Source organism: Macaca thibetana, chromosome 7 (genome assembly GCF_024542745.1).
Source record: "Macaca thibetana thibetana isolate TM-01 chromosome 7, ASM2454274v1, whole genome shotgun sequence".
NCBI classification, from domain to species: domain Eukaryota; kingdom Metazoa; phylum Chordata; class Mammalia; order Primates; family Cercopithecidae; genus Macaca; species Macaca thibetana.
The window spans coordinates 32102278-32125787 of NC_065584.1; the positions used below are offsets into that span (position 1 = coordinate 32102278).

The 23510-nt window shown below is 41.0% G+C and overlaps 2 protein-coding genes across 2 annotated transcripts in view; both read left to right on the forward strand.

Annotated features, from left to right (window-relative positions):
- Positions 1 to 23510, forward strand: part of ACYP1 (acylphosphatase 1) — an 820450-nt gene that overhangs the window by 341351 nt on the left and 455589 nt on the right. The window lies entirely within an intron of this gene.
- TMED10 (transmembrane p24 trafficking protein 10) overlaps positions 1 to 23510 on the forward strand; it is a 553877-nt gene that overhangs the window by 152826 nt on the left and 377541 nt on the right. The gene's annotated exons all lie outside the window — the stretch shown is intronic.

Consider the following 23510-nt stretch of genomic DNA (forward strand, 5'->3'; position numbering starts at 1 on the left):
ACTACACTTGGAGTCAGACCAACCAAGATTTAAATTCTAGTTCTACCACTTCATATGTCTGTGGCCCTGGGTGGCCCAGTTGAGCTCTGTGACCTTCATTATCTTCATCTGTAAACAGAGGATGGTAAAACCTGCCCTGCCTACCTCCTAGGAATGTGACACAAAGCAAATGACAATACGGATTAGAATGCCCCGGCAGACTTTGAAGTATATGACCGAGAGGGTAAGTGTAGGTAGGTATTCCCAGCTTTGCCATGAGCGTATCCGTAGAGTTCTCAGTGAGCAATTCAACCCTCACCTGGGCATCGTGGCTTTTTAAAAAGGCCTTACCTTATTCCCAGTATGGCTCGAAGCCAAACATTTGCCTTATTAAATTTTAGGATTGACAGGAAGTTATGGCTCCTAGAGGATTTTTGTATCCACGAGCTGAATTTCTAGGCTAAGACAATATTGTCCTAAGGTTAAATTAAGCAAGACAAAATTCCTTTCCTATGGAGGAAAATAAAGCAGGGTTGGAGGTTAGGGAATTCTGGGTGGTCAGAGGGGCCTTGCCCAAAGAGGGGATACCTGAGCAGAGATTCGAAGGAAGAAAGGGAGTGAATGGTGAGTGTCTCAGGGAAGAACATTCCAGGACCTGAGGTGGAAGTGTGCTTGGAGTAGTGGGAAAACAGCAGGGGGGCCAGGTAGTTGGATCCCAGAGGCAGCAAAAGTGGCAGCAGATGAGGTCAGTGAGGTAATGGCCCGGTCAGGGATGGCCTTAGAGATTACCATCAGGATTTTAGCTTTCATTCTGAAAGACACGGTGAGCCCATGGAGGGTCTCCCTTCTACCTTCATTCTTGCCCTCTACCTCAGCTACTGTTCAGTTCTCCCATAGTACTTACCCAATTTTATACTTATTTTATTAGTTTACTGATTTATCTTTTTCCTGTTTCCCTCAATAGAATGTTAAAACCACTTATACCTTTATTAATACATTCAACAAATGTTCATGGTGCATCTACGATGTGCCAGGCACTAAGTACTGGGGATACAGTTAATAAAAAGAAGTTTGACTTTTTGTCTAAATGCGATAGTGTATCGTGTTCACTACCCAACAAACTACCAGAAACTTCGATGACTCAAGCCATTTATTTAGCTCTTGAGTCTGTGGGTCATCTGAAAGGTTCTTTGGGGATAGGCTGGGCTAGGCTGATCTCAGCTAGGCGCTAGGCTCTGTCATGTGTCCTCAGACAGCTGGTAGGTTGGCTGATAATTGACTGGTCTGGCTTGGTCTTGCCTTGGGCATTTCTCCTCCACATAGTCTCTCATCCCCCAACAGGCTGGTTGGAGCATGTTTATTTGACAGTGGCAGGATTCCAAGAGTAGGAGCAGAAGCATTCGAAGCCCCATGGAACCCAGGCTCAGAGCTAGCACAGAACTCAGAACCTGCCACATCCTATTGGCCAAGGAAAGTCACAAGGCCAGCTCAGACTCAATGAGCTGAGAAACAGACTTCATTTCTTGACACGAAAAATTTAAAGAATTGTGGCAATTTCTGCAATCTCCTACAGATGAGAAGCCATTGGAGTTGGAAAAGCAGAGGAGTGACATGCTCTGACTTAGGTTTTAAGAGCATCTCTCTGGACACAGTTGAGATTTTACTATAGGGGAGCAAAGTGGAAGTAGGGAGATGAGTTAGGATTTCAGTATTGGATTATGGCAACCATCCAAACAAAAGATGCTGGCAGCGTAGGCCACTTAGACAGTGATGAAAGTGGTGAGAAGTGGGCCACGTAAAAAGCAAAGTCTGTGTTTCTCTTGTTTATAGTCATATGCTCAGTGCCTAATAGATGCCTAGTAAATGGTTTTCAGATGAATGGATGCACAGTGAATTCCTTTTTCTCTTCATTTATGGCACTTATGACCTGCATTATCTTATTTCATCTCTCACCCCTAGTGTATTAAAAGCTCTTTCAGGACAATAATAGTCATATTTATGTTTCATTCAGTTTAAATTACATTTATTTATCACCTATTATGGAGCAGAAATCATAAATATGAATAAGACAGAGACTCTGCCCTCACAGAAAGAAAAAAATATAGTCAAATAACCAACAGGTTATTATAAATTCTACAAGTGGTCTAAGTAAACACTTGTTGAATGAATGATTGCTTGGTTCCCCATCAATGTACTGATTTAATATTTAACAGAGACTAATGAGGAGAGAAATGCAAAATTAGTTCTTACCTAGAAAGATGGGTCTTACTTAATAGTACTAATTATACATTATTTTTAAATATTTAAGATTAAAAAATAATAAACACTTATGTAGCCACCATTAAGCTTAAGAAATAAATTATGAACAGAGCCAAAGCTTCTTTCATTCCTTCCTAATTCCACTTCCTCCCCAACCCAGGTAACCCATTATCCAGATGTGGGGTTTATCATTCTTATGCATTTTTCTATACTTGAACCACATCTGTATCTATGCCTAAGCAATATATAATACTGTCCTGCAGGATTTTAAACTTTTTACCTTGCTAATATTTTTTATTTGATTTTCAGCATAGTATCTGAATGGTAATGGCAAGGTTTGGGATATAGGCATCCCACCGAAGTTATCCTGGAGAACTCCAGGAAGCTACCAAGTAATAGTTATAATAAAACCGGCATGTGCTTAGTGAACGTCAGCCTAAAGCCTAAAGATAGTGCTAAGGTAGTGGCTGCTGGATACTACAAACCCTTATGCTGACAGCTGGCTCACATAGGGCCTGGTACAAATTAGAAAACAGTGCCACCTCTAGGAGGCAACCTCATACCTAAGTGTATGGCCTGGCAAGCCCTCACTTGACCTCTCAGGTCAGAGCCCTTGAACAGTGAACAACCTGCACAACTATACCTAGCATCCTTGCCATATGTTACTTACTGTGTACCAGGAATAGTATATGAATTGAGTCCATTTAATTCTCATGACAGTCATAGGAGGTAGGCACCATTTCCCCACCTCACCTCATTTTATGTATGTGGAATATTGAGGCACAAGGAGATTAGGTAACATTCCCAAGATTATACAGCTAGAAAAGTCACTGGAGCTAGGACTCCAGGCAATTTGGTTCAATGCTCATAAGCACCATGCTCTACCACCTCTCATTTTAGTCTTCCCCAGGATTCCACAGAGCAGGTATTATAATTAGATTCTAAAATTTATATGCAATTAAGGCACAGAGAGTTTGATCATTTGCCCAAGGTCACACAGCTAGCAAGTGACAGAGTCGGGAGCAGTCTAACGTATTCAAACAGTAAACAGCTGCCAAGATGCTACTCAGCTCCAGGCTCTCATTAGAAGAACGCCAAGAAATAACCATACCTCCAAACATCCTGCCCTTAGATTACTTTATTATGCTTGGAACTCTTGTAATTGCTGTAATAATTACTAGGAACTTGGATATAGCTGTTTTACTTGGTATAAACTTTCTAGAAACATGTTCAGGAAAAAAATTCAAAAGACCTCTCCAGTTTGAAATAATGAAGGGTGGGAGAATGTGGGAGGGGTAGGGTCACATGCATTAAAATGCCTGAATTGCCCTAAATTTTTAAAAGAAATATAGTTGGATTACTTTGGGATAAAAGACTCCTCAAAAGACTCTGAGCATTTATGATATTTTAAGAGTAAAGGTAGGCTGGGTGCGTCGGCTCACGCCTGTAATCCTAGGGCTTTGGGAAGCCGAGGCAAGCAGATCACTTGAGGTCAGGACTTTGAGACCAGCCTGGCCAACATGGTGAAACCCTGTCTCTACTAAAAGTACAAAATAATTAGCTGGGCTTGGTGGCGCACTCCTGTAGTCCCAGCTACTTGGGAAGCTGAGGCATGAGAATTGCTTGAACCAGGGAGGCGGAGGTTGCAATGAGCCAAAATTGCCCCACTGCACTCCAGCCTGGGTGACAGAGCAAGTCTCTGTTTCCAAGAAAAAAAAAAAGAGTAGATGTAGAGCCTCCTGTTTTAGTTATCTATCGCTACACAATGAATTACCTTAAACAACTTTAAACAATAAGCATCTATTTATCTCACACAGTTTTTGAGAGGCAGGAATCTAGGAACACCTTGGCTGAGTGGTTCTGGCTCAGGGCCTCTCATGAGGCTGCAGCCAAGTTATCAGCTGAGGCTCTGGTCATCTGAAGACTTGATTGAGGCTGGAAGATTCATTTCTAAGATGGCTCCCTCATACGGCTGTTGGTGAGACATCTCAGTTCCTCCCCACACGAGTCTCCCCACGGGACTGCCTGAGTGTCCTCCCCATAACATGGCAACTGGCTTCCCGGAGAGTGAACAACAAGAGACAGAGAAAGAAAGAAAGAGAAAGAGAGAGAGAGAGTGAGTGAGTGAGAGAGAGAGAGAGAGAGAGAGAGAGGAGTTGCAGTGCCTTTTATGACCTAGTCCTCCATCTTTGTTCTACTCGTTAAAAAGGAGGCAGGGGCGGGTGGCATGGCTCATGCCTGTAATTCTAGCACCGTGGGAGGCCGGAGGCAGGAGGATTGCTTGAGTCCAGGAGTTCGAGACCAGCCTGGGCAACATGGTGAGACCTTGTCTCTACAAAAAATTAGCTGGGCAGAGCTGAGGTGGAAGAATCGCTTAAGCCCAGGAGGTGGAGGTTGCAGTGATTTGAGACTGAGCCACTGCACTCCAGTCTGGGTGACAGAGCGAGACCCTAACTTAAAAACAAATAAAAAAAAAAGTAGAAGGGAGGCACTGAGTACAGCCCACACTTGAGGGGAGGCAAATGAGTCTCTACCTTTTGGAGGGAGGAGTATTAAATAAAGAATGTATGGACTTAAAATCATCATATTCCCCAACTGATTTCTGGGGAGACATTTAGCTGGATGTAAGCAATCTGATATGAGGTCGAGGGGGAGTTGAGAGGCAGCATTTTGGTCCTGGCTTTGCCCCCAACTGACTCTCAGATTGTAGGAAGGTCTCCTTTCCTCTCTGAGCCACTGTTTCCCCAGGTGTAAATTTGGTGGCAGGGAATGGCAGAGAGGAAGAACGCTAGAGTCCACTTTGTGAATCTCAGTTTGGCAGAAGAAAGAAAACCCTACCTTGTTCTTTCATGGTTCTATTTCCTCTGGTTGGGAGCAACAGACCCTGCAGCCAGCGTGGTCTAGAAGATATCAGCAAGAGACTTCACCTCTCTGTGCCTCTTTCCAAACCTAGAAAACAGGAGGATATCACCAATATCATAGGGTCGTTACAAGGATCAAATGAGTTAAGGTTTGTAAAGTTCTTAGAATAGTCTCTGGTACACAGGCAACACAACATGAGTTTTTAACTTAAAAAACAAAAACAAAAACCTTATACTGCTTTAACTAAATACGGCCGGCAGAGTCCTGCAGCAAGCTGCTTTCTGAGTAGACTGAAGTGATTTCTAATTAGGGGTGACCCAGCTGACAACCCATGTAGCATGGGTTCCCACCATTCAGCACAGGCCCTACCCCTTGCTGTGCCAAGGAAATAACCTTTTAGTTGCTGGATCCTGGGGAGGTGGGAAGAGGGGTGGTGCCAAAGGAGGAAACTCCAAGGATTTAGGGAAGCAGCTACTTGTCAACCTCTATTTCAGCGTTTTAATACCACTGCCTATTGGATCATCCTTGTTCAAAATCAGTAGCAGGATATACTGCACATAAATGGGTTCTTAAGGTAATTGAAAACAAGTTTTTTAAAAGTGCAACAAACCTGCTATAGTCTTACCAGTTCAGTCCCCCTGTTCCTTTGCTATTCCCAGTGCCAGGACAAATAGAAACTTCAGCCCAACGCCTGGTGAATCTGCCCACTTCAAAGACTTCGAAATCTAATTGCCTGATATTTCACAAGAGCAGAGATGCTCTGGCCCAATCGTTAAGGAAACGAGAGCAGAAGAGCCACGCAGGCAGAAGCCTCCTGGGAGTCCGTGGTGTGGCCCCCCCTGGTCTGGCTCACTGCAGAACGGAGCACTTCTCTTTCGTGAGAATCATTTCAGAAGTCAGGCTTCCTTCCCTGGAAGGAGGTGCAAAATCTCCCAAGGCCAGAAAGAAGGAAGGAAATTCTAGTTTGGGACTTAGCCTCAGATATTTCAATGTAGGTGGCCTGGTGGGGGCCTGAGCATGGGTGTCTTTTAAAAGCCCCCAACTGCTCTGACACAGCGATTTGATGGAGGAGAAATCCTGCAGCCATTTCTCCAGTAGGGGGCAGTTTGTGGCCTCAGGGTCGAGCTGGGCTTCCGGGCCAAGAGGGGCAGACACAGCGGGCCCTCTTTCGTCTCCGTTCTTTCTTTCTCACCTGCCTGGGGGCAGAAAGGAGCCGGGCTCTCTTGGCCTCATTAGCACCAACGGACTCCCGCTTTCTGAGGTTAACCAGCCCGGAATCTGTTCTCATCATCCGCCTTGAGCTCGCACTTGATCTTTTTGGGTTAACCCCCAGTTCAAGTCACCAATGCATGCCAAGCAAGAGCTTGTGAGAGGCAGGAAGTGTGAGCCGGTGCCCTTGGCGGCTGCCCGGGCCGCTGGCGGTCTGGGTCTTTCGGGGCCACAGCGCGTTGCTTTCCCTCTGCAAGGCAGTTTCACTTTCCTAGAGCGCTGGCCCTGCATTCCCCAACAGCCCATCATCTAGTTATTAAAGATGAAACCCAGGGAGAAGAAAGGAGAATCTCCTGAGAGTACATGCAAATGTCCTCAGGCCCCCAGGGGCCCCGCGCAGAGGGGGCTCGAGGCTGGGGGTGGGGGGAGGCCTTGTGTCTGTGTCGCCTGCCCCACCAGACCAGGATTCCCAGGTTATCCCCACTCCCCTGATCCACTGATACTAAACTCACTCTCTTTTTTTTCTGAGTTCCATCTGAGCGCCCCGCTGACAGTCGCCTTTAAAGGAGTTGGCCGCCACTATTTTGTTATTTGAGCTAAAATAATAAAAATCCCCTAGCCGCTTTAATGTTTTTTTGGTGGAAAAAGCACATATGGTACATCTTCACTGCTCAGAAGATGGCTAAAGGGGATTTTTCTCAAAGTTTCCCAAACAAGTAGGGAAAACATTTACCTGAGGGCGGAGCCCTCCAGTAAGGGGGCCAGAGTGGGTGGCCAGGTGATGAAGGGGAAATCCCGTGGTGGAGTGGCCTACAGTCCATCACTCTCCGGCTTTACAGCCTTGGAGGAAGCGTCTTAGGAGGGGTGTGGCTGCCCTTCATAAGGCCAGCCCCAGAGGGTTAGAACCCGTTTCCTCAACTGTGGCACTCTTGATATTTTGGGCGGATAATTCTTTGTTGCGGCGGGCCATCCTGTGCATTTTAAGATGTTTAGCAGCTTCTCTGGTCTCCACCCACTAGATGCTGGTAGAACCCCCAGTTGTGAAAATTAAAAAAAAGTCTCTAGAATTACCAGATGTCCTACGGGAGGAGACGCTCAATCACCCCAGGTGAGAACCACTGGGTTAAAAAACATGCTGCATCCAAAGCTCCTGTTCTCTTGGTCAGTCTGGGCCTGGTGGCTTCCTTATAAACTCCCTTGAAGCTCAGAAATTTCCGGATAGATGCACTTTGCTCCATGCAGCTTCTGAGTCCCCCGCTTGTTGACCTACTTCAACCTGTGGGTATGGCCATGCTGATAGCACATCCAGCCAGCCACTGGCAGCAGCCAGAGTGGGCATCAGAGCTGCTTCCTGCAGGGCCTCCTCCTCCTGCACCTTTCAGACAGTAGGAAAGGGAGTGAGGCGTCTCAAAGGTTGAAAGAGAGGCCACTCCATTTTTCAGTTTTTTCATCAGGTTGAAGATGAAGATATATCAAAATAAGATTAACAAAAAATATGGTATGTTTTAAAAGTAATGTACTTATACTACAACCAGAAAATGATGGAATTTATATGAGTATTTAATTCCTGGGTCTCTGGAGGTGGTAGCATCCAGAAATGGGAAGTAACTCAAAAGCTGGGTAAATCGCCTCATCTCTCAGGCCCGGCTAAATATCTCAGTCTGGATATACGGCCTCACTGGAGTTAAGTGCTTTGAAAATGTGAGGCCTGAACCAAATGACTTTTCAGCATCCTTCCCTTACTTACCCAACCCTGACAGCATAGAGAGAGGCATGGTCAAGGAAGAAAGCAGGAACAGGAAAACAGCTTCTTAGCTTTGGGTTTCAATATGAAATCAAATGTTCTGGCTCTGTCGCTTCATAACCATGTGATCTTGGACAATCACTTAAAACTCTGTGCCTCAGTTTCCTCATCTATATAATGGTGCCACCTCATACCATTGAATATATTTAAATTGCTTAGTGCAATGATTAGTGCCTAGTAAGCATATTAGCTATTAGCTATTACTGCCGTTATATTTATTTTATGTAACCCATATAAAACTGGACTTATCCAAGTATAGAGTCTCATCCAATAGAAACATTGAAAAACGAGAATAAGGCCGGTTGGGGTGGTGCACACCTATGATCCCAGCACTTTGTGAGGCTGAGTCAGGAGGATCACTTGAGCTTAGGCGTTCAAGACCACCTCTAAAAATTTTTTTTAAAAATAGCTGGGTGTGGTGGTGCACCACCACCACTCCAGTTACTCTGGAGGCTGAGGTGGAAGGATTGCTTGAGCCTGGGAGATGAAGGCTGCAGTGAGTCGTTATCATGCTGCTGCACTCTCTCTTATCTGGGTAACAAGAGAGACCCTGTCTCAAAAAAAAAAAAAAAAAAAAAAAAAAAAAAAAGAAAAGGAAAAAAGAGAATAACATCACATACCAACTTTCTATAAAAATTCTTTTTCTGGACAGGTGCCTTGGCTCATGCCTGTAATCCCAGCACTTCAGGAAGCTGAGGTGGGTGGATCACCTGAGGTCAGGAGTTCAAGCCCAACCTGGCCAACATGGTGAAACCCCATCTCTATTAAAAATACAAAATTTAGCCGGGCATGGCAGCTGGCACCTGTAATCCCAGCTGCTAGGGAGACTGAGGCAGGGGAATCACTTGAACCTGGGAGGCAGAGGTTTCAGTGAGCTGAGATGGCGCCATTGTACTCCAGCCCGGACAACAAGAGTGAAACTCTGTCTCAAAAAAAAAAAAAAAAAAAAAAAATCCTCTTTCTACAGTTTTCCCTCAAAAGTCACCCTTCTCATGGCTTCTGTGCCTCTCTACCCCTTCCCTTCTGAGGCTTTCTCTGTTACTGCTCCCAAATCTCACAGCCCTGTTACCTTTATTCCTCCTTTGCTATGCAACTCAAGTCTCTACCTCCCAATCAAGTGTTCTCTGTTCTTCAGCTGGACATCTCCAGGCCAGAGTTAGTATCTCCTACCTTTCCCACACCTGCATCTCCACCCTCTCTTGCTCCACAGGGTAAAGATTCTACAGCTACAAGGCCCAAAGATGCCTCCTCCAAGGGCAATTTGTTATCTGTTCACCTGTTGCTGGACAACGGCATTGTTTCCGGGTTTTGATTGTTCTGAATAAAATGACTGTGAATATTCATGTCGAGTCTCTTGGGGGACATATGCTTTCACTTTTGGGGGGACTTCTTGCAACCTTGCAATATTTATGTTAGTTTGAGTTGCTTTTATGTAGATTCCTTAGGATTTTCTTAGATGATTATGTTGTTTGTGAGTAAAGACAGTTTTTCTTTTTCCTTTCTGACCTATCTGCCTCTTTTTTTGGTGTGTATGACAAGTTCTCACTGTGTTCCCCGGGCACTGGAGCACAGTGGTGGAATTATAGCTCACTGCAGCCTCAAGCTCCCAGGCTCAAGTGATCCTCTTACCTCAGCCTCCAGAGTAGCTAGGACTACAGGTGCCTGCCACTATGCCCAGCTAATTTTTTAAATAATGTTTTGTAAAGATGTAGTCTCTCTGTGTTGCCCAGGCTGGTCTTGAACTCCTGGCTTCAAGTGACCCTCCACCTTGGCCTCCCAAAGTGCTGAGATTACAGGTATAAGCTACTGCACCCAGACATACTTGCCCTTTTGCAGAGTTTAATGTTGAATGAAGGTTTTTGAGAATACACATCCTTGCCTTGTTCCTGATCTTAAGAGATAAGCATTCAGTCTCTTATTACTAAATATAATGTAAGCTGTAGGTTTTTTTTGTAGGTGCTCTTTTGTCAGGTTAAGGAAATTCCATTTTATTTCTAATGTGTTGGGAGCCTTAATCCTGAATATGTACTGAATTTTGTCATTTAACAAAATAACAAAGGTCTTTTCTGAGTGTACTGATATAATTTTATAGTTTTTCTTCTTTATTCCATTATTATGATGAATTACTGTAACTGATTTTTGATTGTTAAACCAACCTTGCATTCCTGGGATACACTCTACTTGCTCATACTTCTTCAGTGTATTTTAAAATTGAGATATAATTCACAAACCATGAAATTTAACTTTTTAAAGTACACAATTCAGTGTACAGAGTTTCACAGAGTTGTAAAACCTGTACCACTATCTAATTTCAGAATATTTTTATCACCCTAAAAAAAACCCCTCTGTTCCTGTTAGCAATCATTCCCCATTCCTCTCCTCCTCAGCTCTTGAAAAGCAGTAATAAACTTTCTGTCTCTGAATTTGCCCATTCTGGCTATTTTATATAAATAAATAATATGGTCAGGCACGGTGGCTCACACCTGTAATCCCAGTACTTTGGGAGGCCGAGGCGGGCGGATCATGAGGTCAGGAGATCAAAACCTCCCTGGCTAACATGCTGAAACCCTGTATTTACTAAAAATACAAAAAATTAGCCAGGCGTGGTGGCAGGTGCCTGTCCCAGTTACTCAGGAGGCTAAGGCCAGAGAATGGCATGAACCTGGGAGGTGGAGCTTGCAGTGAGCTGAGATCATGCCATCGAACTCCAGCCTGGGTGACAGAGAGAGACTCTGTCTCAAAAAAAATATATATATATAAAATATGTGTCCTTTTGTGACTGGCTTCTTTTATTTAGCATGATGCTTTTAAGGCTCATCATGTTGTAGCATGTATCAGTACTCCCTTCCTTTCTATGGGCCAATAACATTCCTTTGTATAGATATACTACACTGTGTCCAGTCACCAGTTGATGAACATCTGGTTTATTTCCATATTTTGACTTTTACAAATGAAGCTACTACAAAGTTTGTATACAAGTTTTTATGTGGACATATGTTTTCAACTCTTTTAGGTCATATGTCACTCTATGTTTAACTGTTGAGGAACTACCAGACTGTTTTCCACAGCAGTTGCCCTGTTTTACATTTCCACTAGCAATATCTGAGGGTTTCAATTTCTCCACATTCTCACTAATGCTTGTTATTCATCTTTTTTATTATAATCACCTAGTGGTTGTGAAGTTGTATCTCAGTGTGGTTTTGATTTGCATTTGCCTAATGACTAATGATATTGAAACTCTTTCCATATCCTTATTGCCCATAATATATATTCAAGTATATGTAGAGAAAGGTCTATTCAAATCCTTTGCACATTTTAAAAATGGATTTTTTTAAATGTTGAGTTTTAAGAGTTGTTTATATATTCTTGATACTAGATCTTTGTTAGGTATATGATTTGCAAATATTTTCTGTGGTTATCTTTCACTTTCTTTCTTGATAATATCATTTGTAAAACATTTTAAATTTTGATGAAGCCCAAGTTATCTATTTTTATTCTTTAGTTGCTTATTCTTTTGGGGTCATATCTAAGGAACTATTGCTTAACCCAAGGTTACAAAGATTTACATCGACATTTTCTTCTAAGAGTTTTATAGTTTTATGCTATACATTTAAGTCTTTGATCTATTTTGAGTTAATTTTTGTATGGTGTGAGGTAGGGGTCCAAATTCATTCCTTTGCATGTAGATATCCAGTTGTCCCAGCACCACTTATTGAAAGGACTATTTTTTCCTCATTAGTAATTTTGTCACCCTTGTCAAAAATCAATGGATTATAAATATGAAGATTTATTTTTGGGCTCTGAAATCTCTCTCATTGATATATATGTCTCTACCTCTGCTGGTTCCACACTGTCTTGTAGTAATTTTTAAAATTGGGAAGTGTGAGTCCTTTGACTTTATTCTTTTTTTTTTTTTTTTTATTTGAGACGGAGTCTCACTCTGTCACCCAGGCTGGAGTGCAGTGGCCGGATCTCAGCTCACTACAAGCTCTGCCTCCCGGGTTTACGCCATTCTCCTGCCTCAGCCTCCCGAGTAGCTGGGACTACAGGCACCTGCCACCTTGCCCAGCTAGTTTTTTGTATTTTTTAGTAGAGACGGGGTTTCACTGTGTTAGCCAGGATGGTCTCGATCTCCTGACCTCGTGATCCGCCCGACTCGGCCTCCCAAAGGGCTGGGATTACAGGCTTGAGCCACTGCGCCTGGCCGCTATTCTTCTTTTTCAAGATTGCTTAGGCTACTCAGAACCTTTGAATTTCTCTATAAATTGTATAAGATCAGCTTGCCAATTTCTGCCAAAAAGACAGCTGGAAAATGATACAAGTTGCATCAACTATGTAGAGCAATTCAGGAAACATTGCGTTCTTAACAATATTAAGTCTTCCAATCCATGCACAAGAGATATCTCCCACTTTTTTTTAGTCTTCTTTGTTTGCAACTTTTGATGTATAAGGGTTGCACTTCTTCGGTTAAATTTCATCCTAAGTATTTTATTCTTTTTGATATAAATTGTTTTGATTATAAATAGAATTGTTTCCTCAATTTCATTTTTGTATTATTCATTGCCAGTGTACAGCAATATAAGTAGTTTTTGTATATTGTTCTTATATCTTGCAACCTAGTTGAACTTGTTTCTTAGCTCTAATAGATACATATTGAATATAATAATATGTAAAAACATATTTTTTTGGGAGGGATGGATTCCTTAGGGTTTCCTATATACAAGATTATCTCATCTGTAAATAGAGGTAGTTTTACTTTTCTCTTTCCAACATGGATGCCTTTTATCTCTTTTTCTTGCCTGATTTTCCTGGCTGGGACTTCTAGTACAATGTTAAATACAAGTGGTATATGAGTGGATATCCTTGTCTTGTTCTTGGTCTTACTGGGAAAGATTTTGATCAGTCTTTCACTAATAAGCACGATACTAGTTGTGGATTTTTCATAGATGTTCTTTGTTAGGAAACTTCCCCTCTACTCATAGTTTTTCAAGTGGTTTTTAATAAAAAGCAGTTAGATTTTGTCAAATGCCTTTTCTGTGTATATTGAAATAATTCTGTAATTATTATCCTTTATTGTATTAATATGGTATATTTACATTGATTTTTATGTGTTGAATCAATCTTATTTTCTGAGATAGGTCCCACTTGATCATGATGTATGCTCCTTTTTATATGTTGTTGGATTCAATTTACTAGTAATTTGTCCAGAATTTTGCATCTATATGCATAAGAGACATTGGCCTGTAGTATTCTTGTGTTATTTTCTAGCTTTGGTATCAGAGTAATACTGGCTGCATAGAACACATTGAAAAGTGTTCCCTCCACTTCTACTTTGTGAAAGAGTTTGAGAAGGAGTGATGTTAATTCTTCCTTAAACATTTGATAAAATTCACTAGCAAAGCTATTTGGTTCCAGGCTTTCCCTTGTGACAATTTTTTGATTACTAACTCAGTCTCTTTATTTATTTTCAGTCTATTCAGACTTTTCTATTTCTTCTTGATTAAGTTTTGGTAGCTGTGTCTTTCTAGGAATTTGTCTATCTCATCTAGATTATCCACTTTATTTGCATACAACTTTTCATAGTATTCACTTACAATTCTTTTTATTTCTGTAAGGTCAACAGTAATTTTCCTTCTTTTATTTTTTATTTTAGTAATTCAAATCTTCTTTCTCTTATCAGACTAGCTAAAGGTTTTTCACACTTGTTAATTTTTTCAAAGACCAAGTTTTTATTTCATTTTTTTCTATTACTTTTATCTTCTCTATTTCACTTACTTCTGGTCTTACCTTTATTATTCCATTCTTTCTGCTTCCCTTGGGTTAGTTTGATCTTTTTCTAGTTTCTTAAGGTGGAAGATCAGGTTATTGATTTGAGATTTTTCTTCTTTTCTAACATAGTTGTATGCAGTGATTAATTTCCCTCTGAGCCATTCTTTAGCTTCACCCCATAAGTTTTGGTATATTGTGTTTTGTTTTCATTAATTTCAAAGTATTTTCTAATTTCCATTGTGATTTCTTCTTTGACCTATTGGTTTTTTAGGAGTGGTTTAAAAATATCCCTATCCTTTTGAATTTCCCACATATTTTCTCCTATTGATTTCTAATTTTATTCCACTGTGATTGGAGAACATACTTTGTATGATTTCAACCCTTATAACTTTATTGAGACTATCATATGGTCTCTTCTGGGGAATGTTTCATGACGCACTTGAGAAGAATGTGTGTTTTGCTGTTGTTGAGTGGAATATTCTATTAATGTCTGATTTAGGTTTAAGTTTTCTATTTCCTTGTTGATCTTCTGTCATTCCATCTATTAATGAAAGTGGGGTATTAGAGTCTTCAACTATTATTATTATTATTATTTTGAGATGGAGTTTTACTCTTTCGCCCAGGCTGGAGTGAAGTGGTGCGATCTCGGTTCACTGCAACCCCCGCCCCCCAGGTTCAAGGGATTCTCCTGCCTCAGCCTCCTGAGTAGCTGGGATTACAGTCTCCTGCCACCAGGCCCAGCTAGTTTTTTGCATTTTTAGTAGAGATGGGGTTTTGCCAAGTTGGCCAGGCTGGTCTCAAGCTCCTGACCTCAGGTGATCCACCCAACTCGGCCTCCCTAAGTGCTAGGATTACAGGCATGAACCACTGCACCCGGCCTCAACTGTTATTCGTGTATTGTCTATTTCTCTCTTTAATTCTATGAGGTTTTGCTTCATTTATTTTAAGGACTCTATTGTTAGTTGCATATATGTATTTATAATTGTTAAGTTTTCTTAATGGATTGACCCTTTTATTATTGTGAAACGTCCTTCTTTGCAGTAGTAACATTTGTTGATTTTTGTCTGATGTTAACATAGCTACTTCAGCTTTCTTTTAAATACTGTTTGCATCATATATGTTTTTTCCATCCTCTTACATACAACCAATTTATGTCTTTGAATCTAAAATGTTTCTTATAAACAGCTTTTGGTTGTTTTTTCTTTCAATCCATTCTGCCAGTCTCTCTGTCTTTTGATTGGAGTATTTAATCTATTTATATTTAATATAATTACTGACAAGGTAAGATTTATATCAGCCATTTTGCTACTTGTTTTCTACATGTCATGTCTTTTTTGTGCCTCTATTCCTCCATTACTGCCTGCTTTTGTGTCTCATAGATATTTTCTAGTGTACTATTTTAGCTAACTTGCCGTTTCTTTTATCACATTTTTTGAGGTTTTTTCTACTGGTTGCCTTGGGGATTACAATTAACAGTTTAGAATAACATAGTTCTGGTGAATACAAACTTTAATTTAAATTTGTAGATTATTAATTTCAATAATTACAAAACTTTGCTTCTTTATAACTCCATTTTCCTTCTCTTCATTTGTGCTAATATTGTCACAAAATTACTACTTTATTTACTATATGTCCATCAACACCTATTTATAGTTATTACTTTTTGCAGTTATCTCTTAAGTCAGATTGGAAATAAAAATTGTTACAAACAAAATATACATTTACATTGTCTTGTATATTTACCCATGTAGTTAACTTTACTGGTGCTCCTCTTTTCTTCTTGTGGATTCAAGTTACCGTCTAGTGTCCTTTCATTTCAGCCTGAAGGATTCTCTTCAGTGTCTCTCACAAGGCAGATCTAGTAATGATTTCTCTCAGCTTTTGTTTATCTGGGGATGTCTTAATTTTGCCTTCATTTTTAAATAACTTTATTTAAAAAATAAAAGTATAATTCATATACTATATAATTCACCCATTTAAAGTGTACAATATAATGGCCTTGAGCATATTCGTAGAGTTATGCATTCATCACAACAATCAATTTTAAAATGTTTTCATTGCTCCAAAAATAAACCCTGCACCCCTTAGCCATCACCTCCCAAAATATCTCATCTATCCATTCTCTCAAGCCCTAGGCAACCACTAATCTACTCTCTGTCTCTATAGATTTTTCTACTTATGGATTTAATTGATTGTGTAAAAGAACCATCTTTTGATTTCATTGATTATCTTTGCTCCATTGGTTGTCTCTGTACCTTTTTCTACTGAGTATAGTCATAGTTTATTATATCTGATTACTGTTGACATTCCAGTGAATGAATGTACCGTAATTTATTTGTTTATTCAATTGTTGAATAAATTTTGGGTTTTTAGGCACATCTTTGATATGTTCCTAGCACTTCAATCTTATTCTTTATGTATTTTTATATTTTTCCTTTCACAATGGAATACCCAGAAAACTGACTTACATCCAATGAGTAAAGATTTACTGCTCTCAGCATATGCAATCAATCCCGTTTTTTGTCTCAGTTGTTATAAGGTTGAAAGATCTGCATTTCACATCATTAGTATTAGCACTTTCACTTTTCTAGTTTTTACTATTCTAAGAAAAAAGCAATATGCAATAAAATATTAGATAATTACACAAAAAGGCTGCTATATAAAGAGGCAAGCTTCCTGACATTGACTGGCTGAGAGAACCACCAAATATCCCACTCTTTCCCAATTCTCATTGAAAGGACAGCAAAAAAGTGCAGTAAGGAATTGACTCAGGATAAAACTGATCATGGAAGTAAGGGGCATCAGCAGACTAGAGATTCTGATGTATTTCTAGAAGACTAAAAAAATGTTAGAAATGTGTATTATTTTATTTTTATCTTTTGAGACAAGGTCTTGCTCTATTGCCCAGGCTGGAGTGCAGTGACGTGATCACAACTCAGTTCTGCTCAAGTGTTCTTCCCACCTCAGCCTCCTGAGTAGCTGGAACTGCAGGAGCATGTCACCACACATGGCTAATTTTTTTAAAAAACTTTTTGTAGAGATGGGGTTTCACCATGTTGCCCAGGCTGGTCTTGAACTCATGGACTCAAGAGATCCACCCATCTTGGCCTCCCAAAGTGCTGGGATTACAGGCATGCACCACCATGCCTGGCTGAAATGTGCCTTCTTTAGCCAATCAGTAAAAATCCAGTTTAGCACATGAAAGGAATTTAATAATATATTAAATTATTATAATTTAATATATTAATATACTATATAATAACTAAATAATATAAATGTATTACATTTAAAAGCAAGTTAGAACATAATGTATTTAGCATGTTCACATTTTTCTTAAGAAAACACATATGTATTTAATTGGCAGATTATACATCGAAATGGTAACAATGACACAAACAGTATACATGTTTTCTCTAGTAAACAATTTGAATGTGTCCCCCAGAATTCATGTACTGGAAACTTAATTCCCAATCCAACATTATTGGCATGAGTAAGTGGGGCCTAATGGGAAGGGTTTAGGTCATGAGGGCTCTGCCCTCACGAATAGATTAATGCTTTCATAAAAAGGGTTTGAGAGAGTAAGTTTGCTCTCTTGTACTCTTGCCCTTTCACCTTCTGCTACATGATGACACAGGAAGAAAGTTCTGGCAAGATGCCAGCACCTTGATCTTGGACTTCCCAGCCTCCAGAACTATATAGTAGTAAATTTCTGTTCATTATTAACTAGCCAGTGTCAGGTATTCTGTTATAACAGCACAAAATGGACTAAAACACATATAATGTAATAATAGAAATGACCATAAATTGTTATACACCTACAGGAGGCCAGATTTTAGAATATCTCCAAGCAATTTTAAGAATGTGGCTGTTAGAGGGGAATGGCAATAGTATGGACAGGTTGGGGTTTATATAGCTCAGTAAAATTGATAGACTTTTGCAAGATTAACCATCTTTTTCTCCATCAGCCTCATGTGTACATATGTCCAATTTTCCAATTCATGTCATAAGAAAGTCTTTAATCAATCTGGTTCCTCAGCAAATAGAACGTGATTTGTCTTAATTCCATATGGTTTCCATGTTTGGGCACACATGTTCCTACATCGTCCATTCTCCCCTCTGTAGCCTTTCCAACATTCCTTCAATCTAGTCTCCCCCATGGTAGACATAAACTACCTTGGGAATCTTAATGACAACATAAGGGGCTAGTCCCATGTAGCCTTACTGACTGCCACTCAGGAAAGGAAGGATGAGATTTCCCTGTGAGCCGCCATCCTTTTGAACATAGAATTCATGTAAATGAAATATATCTGAGCAATGTATTTCTAAACAGAATCTGGTGGTATTGAAATAGCTGTCGATTGATTTAGGGGGCATTTTGTTTTTATTGCCACCCTGGAGGTAGGCAGGATAAAGCATACAACAGCCTCTCTATGCACACTATTATCCTCAAGGATATATCTGGAAGGATACAAAGGTTATTATTCCTCTCTCATTCTACTGGTTGGGATAGCTTTTTTGGATCCATTTAGATACATGGTAGGACTAAAAAGTTAAGAACTGGCTGGGCATGGTGGCTCATGCCTGTAATCCCAGCACTTTGGGAGGCCAACGCGGGTGGATTGGTTGATCTCAAGAGTTTGAGACCAGCCTGGGCAACATGGCAAATCCCTCTCTCTCCAAAAAGAAAGAAAAAAGAAAAGAAAAACAAAAGCTAGCTGGGAGTGGTGGTGTGCACCTGTAGTCCCAGCTACTCTGGAGGCTGAAATGGGAAGATCACTTGAGCCTGGGAGGCAGAGGTTGCAGTGTGCTGAGATCCTGCCACTGCACAATAGAGAGAGACTCTATCAAAAAAAAAAAAAAAAAAAAAAAAAAAAAAAAAAAAAAAAAACAGTTAAAGGCTGAGAAAATAGACTCACCAGTGGGTTTTCTAATTCTAATTCTATTATATTATTATCTAAAGGTTACTCTTAAAATCCCCCCACATCTCTGATCCGAGACAGGCTAAGCCCATGTGCTTCACGTGCCATTGAGATGACAGAGTAGATATGCAGAGAAGAGCAGATTCATAGCAACACTTAATAATGGGAGGGAGAAATGTGAGCAGACCAGGAGACAGCCTGAATAATTTCTGGGGAAGAGAAAATGAAAGAACCATTGTGAGAGAGAAACCATGGTGGAAAGAGCCTTGGCTAAAATTAATAATGTGCAAGTGCCAAGACTGGAATAGAAAGTGGAGCGGAAATGAAGGTGGGCATCAGGGTACTGCCTCAAGTTGCATCATCCAACATGATAACCACTAGCCACATGTGGGTATTGAGCCCTTGAATGTGGCCAACTAGTTCTATTAGAAACAGAACTAATTAATTTAATTTTTATTTATTTATTGAGCCAGAGTCTCGCTCTGTCACCCGGACTGGAGTACAGTGGTGAGATCTCAATTCACTGCAACCTCCACCTCCTGGGTTCAAGCAATTCTCCTGCCTCCGCCTCCAAAATAGCTGGGATTATAGGTGCCTGCCACCACGCCTGGCCAATTTTCATATATTTAGTAGAGACAGGGTTTCACCACGTTGGCCAGGCTGGTCTTGAACTCCTGACCTCAAGTGACCCGCCAGCCTCAGTCTCCCAAAGTGCTAGGATTACGGGTGTAAGCCACCGCGCCTCACCAGAACGAATTAGTTTTAGATGTGCCCTGAAGTATTTAAGAGTGATGTGTCATGTTACCTACAAGTTATATATAGATAGTATATTAGATGATATTATTAAATCATCATGAAATTCCTCAGGTGTGATAATGACATCGTGGTTGTGTCCTTGTCTTTAGGAGATGTACGCTGAAGTACTTAAGACTGATAGGTCATGTTCTCTACAAGTTATTTTCTAATGGCTTACAAATAAATATATAAGTGTGTGGGGGTGTGTGTGTGTGTGTGTATTTACACTTGATCTCAGCCAAAAGGCTGAGAAGCGATGTGTGTGTGTATTTAGAACTGGTGAACTCATTGTAGAATAGAACTCACTGTTCTATTACGGCAACTTTTTGTTTGAGTTGCTTTTTCCCAAAAACATTTTAAAAATGGTTGAGGCCGGGCGCGGTGGCTCAAGCCTGTAATCCCAGCACTTTGGGAGGCCGAGATGGGCGGATCACGAGGTCAGGAGATCGAGACCATCCTGGCTAACACGGTGAAACCCCGTCTCTACTAAGAAATACAAAAAATAGCCGGGCGAGGTGGCAGCGCCTGTAGTCCCTGCTACTCAGGAGGCTGAGGCAGGAGAATGGCATGAACCCGGGAGGCGGAGCTTGCAGTGAGCTGAGATCCGGCCACTGCACTCCAGCCTGGGCTACAGAGCGAGACTCCATCTCAAAAAAATAAATAAATAAATAAAAAATAAAAATGGTTGATAAAACACTACATGATCATGTAGGAAAAGTTTATGTTATTTTGTCATCAAGATGAAACAAAGGCGACTCCAGTAAAAATCTACATAGAAAGTTGTAATTTGAAAAGGGAGCAAACCAAAATGTAATACAATTTTAAGCAAATGGTAGATTGTAACAGCAAAAAAAAATCCATTTGACATTTGATCCTGCAACAGTTCCCTTTAGGCGGCTCAGTTTGAATAGCATAGGATTACATTTGCTTGTCTGCAGGTCGAACCTCACTATTTAGATTATCACTAAAGAATACACAATGAAAATATTATAATTGCTGTCTTCTGTTTTCAATTCTTAGGAACAATCTTTGAATAAAGCATGGAAGATGAAATTATGGTAAAGTAATATAATAAAGTCATGGTAGAATAAAAAATGACATAATGTTATTTATGGTGGTGTTCCTTCTGGTTTTAATTTTATTATTGTCTTTTCTTGTTTGTATGTTTGAAATATTTCACAGTAAAAAAATTTAAATTAATTGTTTAGCTGACCAAAATCAGAAATAGAAATAGGAGATACAGAGAAGGTATTTATAAGTTCCCCAGAAAACAGACTCTGAAACTCTAAGACTTGGGTACAGGGGGGTTATTAGAGAGTATTCTCAGAAACATCACCTGTGAAGGTTGAAGGAACCAAGACCAGGCAGGGGAGGAGTGAGTAGATACAAGACCCCAATCGATGCTGCAAGAAGTTTGGGAGGAGGTAGATGGCCCTTCGAAGTTGCTCCATTAAGGCCAATAGGCTGGCTAGGCCATTATAACACATAACCCATACTGACCAGTCACTGGATATGGGCTGCCCTCTGGGAGGTGGCATAATCGCTCACATAATCTCCAGGTATCTCCCTTCTGCCAAGAGCAATTCTTGGAGAGGGACTCACCTGAGACCCGTTAGCTGCCAGCACTCCCCAAAGTTGGGGAATCGAGGCCTTGGTCCTGAAAGGGCTCTGGGCAGCGCACCACACCACCATGTCCATTACAAGGTGGAAGGAAGTCTGCCTTATATATTTTCCTGAACTTACACTGTGTAAGCTAGACGTACTGTAAAAGGTGAGGGGCCAAGAAATCGAGATGTAAGTATATTATTTAAAGTTACAAAGATTCCGATAGACTAAATATAAAAATAAAAATTGGGAGGGGGAGCATGAGGTGAAATATAACTGAGTTAAATTCCTCACTATTCAAAGTATAGAGGAGTCTTCAAATAATGTTTAAAGCAGATAAGCTAAGAGAGAGGAGTATAAACATATTTTAGAATTCTGTCTACAACTACAGGAGGACAAAACCTAGATCTGATTTTACATGTTTACCTCTAATGAGTGAATCTAGGGGTAGGCCAATAGATGTGGAAAACTTATGTTTTCTGTACCCTTTGTAACTGTTTGAAATTTTATTACCACACACATGAACCATTTTTATAGTAGTTAAGAACAATAGCAACAACAAAAAATCTGCCCCTTAGGGACTGCTTGGAAAAACTTTCTCCTTTTATCTCCTTCCAACAGATAAACTGATTCAATCTGGCCTCTCCCATCTTATTCCTGATCAGAAAGTGCTGCCAGGAAAGCATAAAATGACCAGGCTTAGATAATACTCTACAATTTTTTGTTTTTAATTTTATTTATTTATTTATTTTTTTGAGGCAGAGTCTTGCTCTGTCACTTAGGCTGGAGTGCAGTGGCACGAGCTCAGCTCTCTGCAGCCTCCAACTCCCAGGTTCAAGCAATTCTCCTGCCTCAGCCTCCTGAGTAGCTGGGATTACAGACGCATGTCACCACGCCTGGCCAATTTTTGTATTTTTAGTAGAGATAGGGTTTCACCATGTCGGCCAGGCTGGTCTCAAACTCCTGACCTCAAGTGATCTGTCCGCCTCTGGCTCCCAAAGTGCTGGGATTACAGGTGTGAGCCACCGTGCCCAGCCTTATTTATTTTTTAAATTTAAAATTTAAAAACCATTTAAACCTATTTACTTATTCACCATTGTATGCCCTGCAGTTTTGAGTGAACATCCTAAGGCTACCCTTTTGTGAGTTCTCCTTTTGGTTTAGTCCTGGCTTGGTTAGCAGAACCTAAAAGAATAGACACTTCCAAAAACACGGTGGTAGGAGATGAGGTTCCAAAGCCCAGTCCTGCCAGCTCCTATGGTGGGAAGAGCGACTGGAGCCTGGGGCCCGGGACTCCTGGCAACCCCAGCTCTACAATGACTGTGGTATTCTAAGTAAGCCTCTCCCAGGCTCGGGCGTCATCTGTGGAGTGGAAGTAATAAAAATAGCCACACACTTTGTTGAGAGAGTTCAATGAGATGATGACTAGAAAGCGCTTAGCCCTGAGCACGTGGTCACCACTCCATAAATGTCTGCTGTGTTGGTGTCACTGCTGCTACCATTTAGTTGTCACCGCTGCTCCTGGATTCCTCTGAAAAAGCTCAGGGAGATGCCATCCTCAAGCCTCATTAGGCATCTCCTTTGTGAAGAGCTCAGCCCCAAGGGCAAAATAAGGTCCCAGTGCTGCCAGCAGTCCCTACTCTCAAGCTGGAGACAAAGAGAGCAACATCAGAGTCAATTCTCTAACTACCTTAATGACACCGAGAGCTGAGCCCCAAGCCCCTGGAAAGTTCCTGTGATGTGGTTGAAAAACTCCGCATCCCCCACTCAGCATGACGTCTCCACCATTTGCTGGCCTGGATGTTCTGGACCCAGGCAAAGGTCGACCATTTTCTGCTGTGTATGGCGTTCAGGACAGATTGTCCAGACAGAAAGCTCAGCTCACAAAAAGTTTCACAGCAAGACCGCAGCTACGTGAATTCTACATTTTCTGTTGACAGCCCTGAAACCATAAAGTCCAGGTTCCAGTTGACTTAAACAAAAAAGAGAAAAGCACACGGTCATGGTGTTGTGCACATCCAGAAATTCAGACTGCGGGTCACCAGGCCCAGAGGCTTCTAGATGTTTAGTCTAAGGCAACACAGAGCCTGGGCCTGCCACTGAGGTTTCTTGCTCTGAATCACGCAGCACAGAGGCAACCAGCAGTGGCTTTGAAAAACCAAGCCACAGTTACACATCTCGTTGATTCTGAGGAAAGGGATGGTCCTCAGGCTCTCTGGGGGGCTCCCAACCTCATCTATAGAGCAGTTCTCTTATATGTACAGTGGGTTGTAGAGCCTGTTTCAGAATTTCTATGTCTACTTATTTTT